We start from the raw sequence: 12,104 nt of genomic DNA on the forward strand, positions 1-12,104 counted from the left end.
ACAGACAAACATAAACACAGGCAGAACGTCTTATGAGAATAAAAGCAGAGACAGGAATGAGCCTGGAAAGAAGGGATGGAGGGAAGAACCCGCCAACACCACTGATCAGAGCTAAGGCACAGAACCTGGTGCCACTTGTAGAACTTCAAAGTGGAAATGCTTAAGATGTTTAACAAACACAAAGAAACAATGGACAGATAATAAAACACAAGAAGATATTAGAGCAGAGATGAAAACACTACAAACAGAAATGACAGAACTGAGAAACTTGGTAGGTGAAATGAAAAACTCACTGAAAGGCCTCATCAGCACTGTAACAGATGCTGAGGACAGAATCATTGAGCTCCAAGATGAGGGTATAAGACCTCCAGATAAACAGCAGAAGACAAGGAAAAGCTTCAAAATAAATAAACAGGGCGTTCTGGGCTGTCCTTCACGCCCGACCGAGGTCACCAGCTGCCCCCCACGAGCGGCTCTCCGGTACGGCCACGGCCCCGGAGGCACAAGGACTTAGCACAGAGAACCAGCCGCTTGGAGCAGAAAAGCAAATGGACTTTGTGTTAAACCGCGCCACCAAGCCTGCCCGGAGAGGAAAGGGTGTTGTCCCGCTCACCCACTCCTCTCTGGAAAGAAAGATGGCGACCGCACTGGAGCCTTGTGGACAGCAGGTTTGAGCCAGGGGCGCGGGGCAGCGGGGGCCTCATGGGAAGGGGGGTGTTCTGGGCCATCCTTCACGCCCGGCCGAGGTCACCAGCTGCCCCCCACGAGCGGCTCTCCAGCACGGCCACGACTCCAGAGCACAGAAACCAATCTCTTAACTATCTAACTTCCAGGGTTAATAAGTGAAACAGCAGAAATCCAAAATACTTCCAGGGTTAATAAGTGAAACAGCAGAAATCCAAAACCGCGCAGCTGCGGTTTTATTCTTAAACCAAGCTGTAGAAAGCAAATCATTTCACAACACTGTTTCAGCATATCTGATTGGGGGGGGGGGGTCGTAAACTCTAAACAATAATTGTATATCTTCTATCGAAACAATGTATCTAGTCAAAGTAGATAGAGTATTAACTAGAACTCATCTGCCTCATAGGAATTGGGAGGGGTGGGAGGTGGGGTTCTATTGGGGTTCACGGTTAAAAATAAGTATTAGTAAAGGGAAATGTGTTTGATACTTACATGACTGAGACCTAAACCTGAAAGCTCTGTAACTTTTCCCACAGTGATTCAATAAAGAAATAAGCTATTAAAAAAAAATAAAAATAAATAAATAAACAGATGACAAGAGAATTTGGAGATGAATACAAAAGGAACAATATAAGAATCATTGGGATATCCAAGGCAACCCTTATGAAGAAGCAGCAGTCAAAGACTTCATTGCTGAGACATTCCCAGAACTGAAGAACCCATGCACTTGGTCAATAAGACCCAAAGGGATCCAAATAAAAATACTCCAAAGCACATCCTAATTAGAATAATGAAAACCACAGATAGAGATAGAATGCGGAAAGCAGCAAGATCAGAGAAGGAAATTACGTACACAGGAGAGTCCTTAAAATTTTCACAACAGATTTACCAAACAAGACCCTCTGGACCAAAGACAATGATGGTTATAGAAAGAAAAAAACAAAACAAAACAAAACAAAAAACTCAAAGAAATGAATGCTCACCAAGAGTTCTTCACCCAGCCTCATGCAGATGTAAAGGAATGATACACAATTTCATATTCAGAAACCGTCTTACCAGGATTCAAAGAACTACTTTAAGACAAGTCAAATCCCACAAACATGTCAAACATCTAGAGAAAAAGGGCACAAAACTCCATGAGAATAATCTCTCTATATATCCATGGGCTAAATGCACCACTTAAGAGATACAGGATGGCAGAATTGATTAGAAAATTGAGCCCAACATACTTCTGCCTGCAAGAAATACAAAAGTCAACAAACACATGCTGGAAGTCAAAGGTTGGAAGACAATCCTTCAAGCAAACAACCCTTCAAAAAGGCAGGGTGGGGTCATTATAGTATCAGATAACATAGACTTCATACTAAAAAGGTTATAAGAAACATAGAGGGCCATTTCTTAATGAAAAAAGGATACACACTGGAAGAACTCACACTTCTCAACTTATATGCACCTAATGAGGTTATCAGCAAACTACTTGAAACAGCTACTAATAGACTTGAAGGAAGACACTGACAGTGAAACAATAGTAGCTGGAGATTTCAACACTGCTGTGTCACCTCTCAAAAGGTCAACTAGACTAAAAACTCAGCAAAGAATTCTGGCTTTGAAGGAAGAACTGGAAGAGAAGCTTTTCATCTCCCAAGGCTGAATACACACTCTTCTTCAATACACGTGGGACATTCTCCAAGATAGAGCAGATGCTGGACCATATAACATACCTCCACAAAAATCAAGAAAATAGAAAGATAGAAATTAGACCAACTATCTTCTCAGACCATAATGCACTGAAATAGAAGTTAATCACAGATGGTAATGAAGATAAAACTCAATCACCTGGAAACTAAAAATCTCATTATTGAACAACCAAAAAATCAAAAGATTCCAGAAAACAAATGAGAAAATGGACACGGGTTACCAGAACTTGTGGGCACAGGATAAGTGGTGTCAAGAGGAAAGTTCGTAGCTATCCATTCATTCATCAGGGAAAGAGAAAGAGTCTACATAAAAGCAAAATTGGAATGAGGTTTCTAAAAGCCAAAAATTTTCACAAACTGCCTACAAGCTAGAGAAAACATTAAAACCAGTGTCACAAGTTTCAATAGGTAATAACCTTATCTGAGAAACACATGGAATTTGCATGTTTATCTAACACATAGATTAATTCTATGTGACTGGTATTTACTGTTTCTAAGGGTACTGAATTTCCACGTGCTTCTTACCATCTGAAAATTAGCATATGTCTATCATTTCCTTGCAATAATAACAACATACTCTGTATGATTTTCATTAGATGATTTATTTATTGGTTAATGAAAAAACATGGTTTAATACTTTATATAATATACAAGACACTAGTAGAATTATATAAGAAAAAAACCTCAAACCCCATCAAAAAATGGGGAGAAGAAATGAACAGAAACTTCCTCAAAAAAGAAATACAAATGGCCAAAAAGCACATGAAAAAATGCTCCACATTGCTAATATCAGGGAGATGCAAATCAAAACAACAATGAGATATCATCTCACACCCCAGAGACTGGCACACAATCAAAAGAACAAAAGCAACCAGTGCTGGTGTAGATGTGGGGGAAAAGGGATGCTCTTTCACTGTTGGTAGGAATGCCGACTTGTCCAGCCTTTCTGGAAAACAATATGGACGTCCTTCAAAAACTAGAAATTGAGTTTCCATATGACCCCACAATACCACTTCTGGGAATATATCCCAAGGATGAAATAAAGCACAGTAGAAATGACATCTGTACCTATATTTTCATTGCAGCACTGTTCACAATAGCCCAAATCTGGAAACAACCCAGTGCCTGACAACAGACGACTGGTTAAAGAAACTTTGGTACATCTACACAATGGAATACTATGCAACTGTTAGGAGAGATGAAGTCATGAAATTTGCTTATAAGTGGATAGACATGGAGAGTATCATGCTATGTGAAATGAGTCAGAAAGAGAGGGACAGATATAGAAGAACTGCAGCACTCATTTTTGGAGTATAAAATAACATAACGAGAGTGACACCTAAGGTTAGTAGATATAAGGGTCAGGAAGATTGCTTCATAGTTGGAAACCTGTCTCATGAGCAGGCGGGGAGAAGACAGATGGAATAGAGAAGGGATCACTAATCCAACCATCACTAATGATGGTTGGAGGATTCGGTCGAAATGGAAGAGGTGTGCTGAAAGTAGATAAAGGAACAAACATGATAACCTCTCATGATCTGCATTGCACACATAATCCCCAAAAGTAGAGAGAGAGTATGGGGAATATTGTCTGCCATGGAGGCAGGGGGAGAGTGGGAAATTTGGGGGTTTACTGGGGAATGTGCACTGGTGGAGGGATGGATGTTTGATCATTGTGTGCTTGTAACTCAAGCATGAAAGCTTATAACTATATCTCACAGTGAATCGATAAAATTTAAAAAACTAAAAAATTAAAAATTAAAAATATTTAATATAATCTTTTTATGTACAATGATTAAGATGTAAAGAACATACAATGAGTTTGGAAAATTCTTCCAAATCGTTTTTTTTTTTGTATGAAAGAAACTTGACAGAAGTTTTTTCAAATTAGATAGCACTAAAAATGTATAGAGCATAATCAATAACAAGTAAGATATTGAAATTTTTCAAAGGAACAACTAAAATACAATTTAAATAAAACTTGAATTATAAGTGAAAAAGAAACAGTGATAATCTACTATAGAAGCTATGATAACAAATTTTTCTATTCTCTTTGACATGACAATCAAAGATAATGAAGGTTAAAAACAGAAGAAAAAATTATGGTGATAAGTTAATAAGCAATTGTGTCATCTGTACAGGAACAGTAAGAAAAGTCAACTAAATGTTAAGAAATCTCAGAAAATGTAAAAAAAATAAAAAAAGAAAACAACTCTTTCTAGAGAAAAAGTTTATCCCAAAATCAAGACGTTCTCTTTAATGAGAGTGAAGAGGCGTTGGGAAGACAGGCAGGAGTCCATGTGAGACAATAGAAAAGACTCAAGGAGGGTAGAAACTATTCTAAGGAAAATATTCTATGGGAAAAAATGTAAACACAGCAGGACAAATAAACTTTTTGAAAGAAGTTAATGAAAACAGGTAAGCGCGAAAAGTACAACTTATACTCTAAGGAATAGTAAAAAATTAGTACAACTTCAACACAATTGTACTACAAGGAAAGTGGAGTGCTCACAAAATCTACCAAATAAAAACATCCCCAAGGAAAGTCTGCCACAGAACAGATGAAAACAGCAGCCAGGTATGTTGGCATACAATCTTTTCCATTATTTTTCTCTCAAGGGTACTGGATCATTGTATAACTGAAACCCAAGCACAAAAAAATTGTAAGTCTACAACTGTACCTCATGGTGTTTCACTAATAAAAATTTAAAAAAAGAGTAAGCCAAGCCTTTACAGCAGAAAGGTATAGAACAGATGGTTCTTAAAGAAAAAATTAAAGAAAAATAACACAAGAGGATAAGGGTTGGGAAGACAGCTCAAGTGGTAGAGTCAATGCCTCACATATTCAGGCCCTGAATTCAGGCCTCAACACTACACAACTCTCATGTTCTGCGCAGTGCAAGCCTTATGGCCCTGAAGAATCACTTGATGTGACTCTGTAGTCCCCGACACTACCTAGCTCAACCACTGCACTGAGAGGCCTCAGTGCTGGAAGTGTTCCTACCAGTTTGTCATCTGTACAGAACAGTAAGAAAAGTCAACTAAATGTTAAGAAATATCAGAAAATGTAAAAAAAATAAACAAATAAAAAAAGAGAACAACTCTTTCTAGACAGTTTGGTAGTACCCCTATAGTGTATTTTTTAAAAACAAGACAATATAAGAAAAAAAAAGAATAAAATGAACTTTTCATTAAATATCTTAAGGAGATATAAAGCACATAAATGAAGACAAAGTTAAACTGAAGACAAGAGAATTAGTATTATGGGGAGGAAATAATGATTAACATCAATTATATGTACCAGAAAAGCAATCTAACTAATGCAAATAGGGAAAGAACCAAAAGAAGAATAGGAGCAAATCAGGATATTAATTTTTTTAGAGACAGGAAAATTAAATCTACCATAAATAGAATGTTTGCCTTAACAATGTTTTCTTCAAATAAAATCACATTAGATAGCAGGGAAAATGACCAGGGGAAAAGGCCAGGTCTTGCAAAAGCAAGGTCACAAGTGATGACCATATAGGTCAAATGGGTTCTGCTGTCTGGGAGCCCTAAGCATCATAAAAGACTTGATCTGCAGCCTGACACAGTCAGAAGTATGTGTACACTGCAACTAAAGTGTGAGACTCAGAATTGCACCACAACCATGAGTGTGAACCACAATCAGCACAAATAAGCACCAAAACTAAAGTGTGTATCCTGGGCCATATCATATCATGACCAACTGGGTGAGTCCTGCAGCCAGATATGTGACCCCTAGTTATTGCCAAAACAACAACCACCAAGAGAAGGGAAAGAAGGAATTTTTAAATAAATTAAATCACTGTCACTGTCCTACTGTTGTTCATTGATTTGCTCGAGCAGGCCCAGTAACATTGTAAGACTTGTTACTGTGTTTGGCATATCGAATACGTCACGGGTAGCTTGCCAGGCTTTGCCATGCGGGCGAAATACTCTCAGTAGCTTGCTGGGCTCTCCAAGAGGGGCGGAGGAATCGAACTCAGGTCGGCCATGTTGGCTGCGTGCAAGGCAAACGCCCTACCCGCTGTGCTCTTGCTATTGCTCTAGCCCAAATAAATTAAATAATAGTTAATTATACATACTGAAGTGGCATACCTTATGCTTAAAACAACAGACCCGCAGTTAAGACTGGGACAAATGGACTAGTAAAATCATTGAATACTATGAAGAAATTATTTTATTTACCAGGGAAATCTCTCAAGACATTGACAAGGGATACAAATGCCTTAGATATTTTTCTAAACCACTTCATTCAAAGCCAGAGAACAGTGGAGCAATTCTACCAGGTACTCAAGAATAAAGTGTGAGCAAAATATTTTCATAGCCTGCTGAGTTGTTTCTCTTAATAGATGTTGCAGAAAAACAATAATAATGCTAGTGTTTCAGGAAATATATTTCTCATGAGGCTTTCTCGAGGGAAAATCTTAGCAACAAATTGTAGTCAACTGGAAGATGACTACAGAAATGATTTACCATGTACATTAAACATATTAAATATAGAACTAAGATTAAAATTAGTGTGAAGATTATGTTTTAAGATTATAAACATTAAATGTACGTGTCTCTGCCAAGCAATTGCTTTCAAAGTCACATTCTCTAAGACACATGTATATCCAAGATTACATCGTCTACAATTTTATTGCAAATTCATTTATAATAACCAGCCCCCAAAAGAATGATAAAAAAAAGACCTAACCAGTCATCAAAATTTAAACACATGCAAAATAATACTACATAATACTATGTAGTTAAAATCAGATTACAAGATTTTCAGAATTTAGTGAAAAAATGAAGATTGGAGCTATAATAGCATACAATATTTCCTAAGTGCCTTCTTGACCCAGTTTTGCAGTCATGGTTGAAACTATCACTTTCCCTTCATTAGCAATTAGCTAAAGCCCTACTCCAACCTCTACCTTTGATAGATTCTCACTCTCCAGAGTCTACAATGAACACATTGCAACAGCTTCCCTCATCAGAGTCAAACACTCTGGAGCCTGAAGGCAGATAGCTAGAGAGATATTCTGCTTTTTACCTTACTTCCTTCCTCCCCAGCCTATAAAATTAGTCAAATTAACCCATCTCATGAGACTCCCAAACATAGGGAACCCACAGTTCAGCTTTATGTAAACAGTTACGTTAAATAACTACTGCTTGCTGTGATTTGCATAGCATCCTCCCCTCATTTGAAAGTTAGATTTCAGCCTTTTATCTATCCTAATGGCAATATGTCCTATATCACCATTAAAAGAGAATATCAAAATCTTGGGGCTGGAGTGATAGTACAGCGGGTAGGGTGTTTGCCTTGCATGCGGCCAACCCAGGTTCGATTCCCAGCATCCTATATGGTCCCCTGAGCACAGCCAGGAGTAATTCCTGAGTTCAAAGCCAGGACCAACCACTGTGCATCGCTGGGTGTGACCCAAAAAGCAAAAAAATAAAAATAAAATAAAAGAGAATATTAAAATCTTATAAAACAAGGACCACTTGTTCTGTTCAAACATTGTTAATATTCCATTGGTCAGAAAGTTTATATAAGGGCTAAAGCTCTTGCCTTGCCCTGGTTCTGTGTCCCCTGAACATAGAACCAGGAATAAGCCCTGAGAACTTCCAGGTATGGGCCAGAAGAAAAAATTGTTTTAAGTTGCTTTTCAAAATACTGACAGAAGAGCATTAAGCTGAGCATGAATACTTCTAAACAGACTCCCAACAATTTCAAAGTCATATGCACATAAAGCTGCTCCAAGAAACATGTGTCACTTGACACTAAATTCAGAAGGAAGAAGAAAAATTGGACTTCCAAGGAGAACTGGGGGATTCAACTGTATCTAGGATCATTTGTTTCATTTAAAGAAAAGCAACTGAGCCACATACAGCAAGAGACTAAGATATGATAAAGTTAGGTGATCAATTTATCATCACATATGTCACATACAGAAAATGTGACTGTTTGCCATAGTTTCTACATGTCTCAACTATCACTTTTTAAACTTTCCCTTTTTCTAACAAATAAAATGAAATTGAAATTCATGACTTCATTTCATAATGCCTAAAATCATTAATTTAAAAAGACATGTGGTAGGTTTCGCATCCCGCCTCCCCCAGATGGAACCCCGGTGACCAGAAGCCTCGACAACCACAGCTCGAGTATGCAGGAACTGGGACTTTTCCTCAAATCTCCCGGGACTACACCTCCCAGGTAACCTCTGATTCCGGAAGTCACACCCACAGCCCGCCCCCCAGCGCCATATTTACAGCATTCAGCCAAAGAGAAGGACAACATGGAGGGCGGGACCCGCAGATCCCGAAAGAAAAAAAAAAAACAGGTTCCAAAAAGAGCCGAGATCATCGGGAAGCCCCAGATGGGGTAGGTTTCGCATCCCGCCTCCCCCAGATGGAACCCCGGTGACCAGAAGCCTCTACAACCACAGCTCGAGTATGCAGGAACTAGGACTTTTCCTCAAATCTCCCGGGACTACACCTCCCAGGCAACCTCTGATTCCGGAAGTCACACCCACAGCCCGCCCCCCAGCGCCATATTTACAGCATTCAGCCAAAGAGAAGGACAACATGGAGGGCGGGACCCGCAGATCCCGAAGGAAAAAAAAAAAAAAACAGGTTCCAAAAAGAGCCGAGATCATCAGGAAGCCCCAGATGGGGTAGGTTTCGCATCCCGCCTCCCCCAGATGGAACCCCGGTGACCAGAAGCCTCTACAACCACAGCTCGAGTATGCAGGAACTAGGACTTTTCCTCAAATCTCCCGGGACTACACCTCCCAGGTAACCTCTGATTCCGGAAGTCACACCCACAGCCCGCCCCCCAGCGCCATATTTACAGCATTCAACCAAAGAGAAGGACAACATGGAGGGCGGGACCCGCAGATCCCGAAGGAAAAAAAAAAAAACAGGTTCCAAAAAGAGCCGAGATCATCAAGAAGCCCCAGATGGGGTAGGTTTCGCATCCCGCCTCCCCCAGATGGAACCCCGGTGACCAGAAGCCTCTACAATCACAGCTCGAGTATGCAGGAACTAGGACTTTTCCTCAAATCTCCCGGGACTACACCTCCCAGGTAACCTCTGATTCTGGAAGTCACACCCACAGCCCGCCCCCCAGCGCCATATTTACAGCATTCAGCCAAAGAGAAGGACAACATGGAGGGCGGGACCCGCAGATCCCGAAGGAAAAAAAAAAAACAGGTTCCAAAAAGAGCCGAGATCATCGGGAAGCCCCAGATGGGGTAGGTTTCGCATCCCGCCTCCCCCAGATGGAACCCCGGTGACCAGATGCCTCTACAACCACAGCTCGAGTATGCAGGAACTAGGACTTTTCCTCAAATCTCCCGGGACTACACCTCCCAGGTAACCTCTGATTCCGGAAGTCACACCCACAGCCCGCCCCCCAGCGCCATATTTACAGCATTCAACCAAAGGGAAGGACAACATGGAGGGCGGAACCTGCAGATCCCGAAGGAAAAAAAAAAAAAAAAACAGGTTCCAAAAAGAGCCGAGATCATCGGGAAGCCCCAGATGGGGTAGGTTTCGCATCCCGCCTCCCCCAGATGGAACCCCGGTGACCAGAAGCCTCTACAACCACAGCTCGAGTATGCAGGAACTAGGACTTTTCCTCAAAACCGCGCGGCCACTTGCGCAGCTGCGTGACATCTCTCTACATACAAAGTGATCCATATATACAAAGTAAACCACCCAACGTTTCTCTCTGAAAATCATAGTTAAGTTTGGAGCACGGCCACAGCCCAAGAAACACAAGAACTTAATGCATAACCCAGCAGCTTGGAGCAGAAAAGTGAATGGGCTATACGTTATTCCAGGCCATCATGACTGTCCAGAGGGGAAAGGGTGTTGCCCCATTCGCCCTCTCCTCTCTGGAAAGAAAGATGGCGGCCACATGGGAGCCTTGTGGACAGCAGGCATGAGCCGGGGGAGTGGGGGCGACTAAAACCTCATGGGAAGGGGGGCGTTCCGGTCCGTCCTTCACACCCTACCGAGGTCACCAGTTGCCCCCCACGAGTGGCTCTCCAGCACGGTCACAGCCCCAGAAGCACAAGGACTTAATGCAGAACCCAGCAGCTTGGAGCAGAAAAGTGAAAGGACTATGCGTTAATCGGGCCATCAAGTCTGCCAGAGGGAAAAAGGGGTTGCCCCATTCGCCCTCTCTTCTCTGGAAAGAAGGGTGGCAGCCGCATGGGAGCCTTGTGGACAGCAGGTATGAACCGAGGGTGTGGGGGCGACTAAAACCTCATGGAAAGGGGGGCGTTTTGGTCCGTCCTTCACGTCCTACTGAGGTCACCAGTTGCCCCCCGCGAGCGGTTCTCCAGCACGGCCACGGCCCCTGAAGCACAAGGACTTAATGCAGAACCCAGCAGCTTGGAGCAGAAAAGTGAATGGACTATGTGTTGATCCAGGCCCTCTTGGCTGCCCAGAGGGGAAAGAGTGTTGGTCCCTTCCACCCTCCTCCCTCTGGAAAGAAAGATGGCGGCCACATGGGAGCCTTGTGGACAGCAGGTATGAGCCGGGGCTGTGGGGGCAACTAAAACCTCATGGGAAGGGGGGCGTTCCGGTCTGTCCTTCACGCCCTACCGAGGTCACCAGTTGCCCCCCACGAGCGGTTCTCCAGCACGGCCACAGCCCCAGAAGCACAAGGACTTAATGCAGAACCTGACAGCTTGGAGCAGAAAAGTGAACGGACTATGCGTTGATCTAGGCCATCAGGTCTGTCCGGAGGGGAAAGAGTGTTGCCCCATTCGCCCTCTCTTCTCTGGAAAGAAAGATGGCGGCTGCATGGGAGCTTTGTGGACAGCAGGTATGAGCCGGGGGAGTGGGGGCAACTAAAACCTCATGGGAAGGGGGACGTTCCGGTCCGTCCTTCACGTCCTACTGAGGTCACCAGTTGCCCCCCGCGAGCGGCACTCCAGCACGGCCAAGGCCCCAGAAACACAAGGACTTAATGCAGAACCCGACAGCTTGGAGCAGAAAAGTGAACGGACTATGCGTTGATCTAGGCAATCAGGTCTGTCCGGAGGGGAAAGAGTGTTGCCCCATTCGCCCTCTCCTCTCTGGAAAGAAAGATGACGGCCACATGGGAGCCTTGTGGACAGCAGGCATGAGCCGGGGGAGTGGGGGCGACTAAAACCTCATGGGAAGGGGGGCGTTCCGGTCCGTCCTTCACGTCCTACTGAGGTCACCTGTTGCCCCCCGCGAGCAGCTCTCCAGCACGGCCACAGCCCCAGAAGCACAAGGACTTAATGCAGAACCCGGCAGCTTGGAGCAGAAAAGTGAATGGACTATGCGTTTATCCAGGCCATCAGGTCTGTCCAGAGGGGAAAGGGTGTTGCCCCAGTCGCCTTCTCCTCTCTGGAAAGAAAGATGGCGGCCGCATGGGAGCCTTGTGGACAGCAGGTATGAGCCGGGGTAGTGGGGGCGACTAAAACCTCATGGGAAGGGGGGCGTTTCGGTCCGCCCTTCACGCCCTACCGAGGCCACCAGTTGCCCCCCACTAGCGGCTCTCCAGCACGGCCACGTCTCCAGTGCACAGAAACCAATTTCTTAACTATCTGACTTTCAGTAGAAATACTTCCAGGTTCAATAAGTAAAATAGCAGAAATCCAAAACCAACATTTAATTCTTGAACCCAGCTGTAGAAAGCAAATCACTTCACAATGCTTTTTCAGCATGTCTGAT

This window comes from Sorex fumeus, unplaced genomic scaffold (assembly GCF_029834395.1).
Source record: "Sorex fumeus unplaced genomic scaffold, SorFum_2.1 ptg000072l, whole genome shotgun sequence".
In the NCBI taxonomy this organism is placed as follows: Eukaryota; Metazoa; Chordata; class Mammalia; order Eulipotyphla; family Soricidae; genus Sorex; species Sorex fumeus.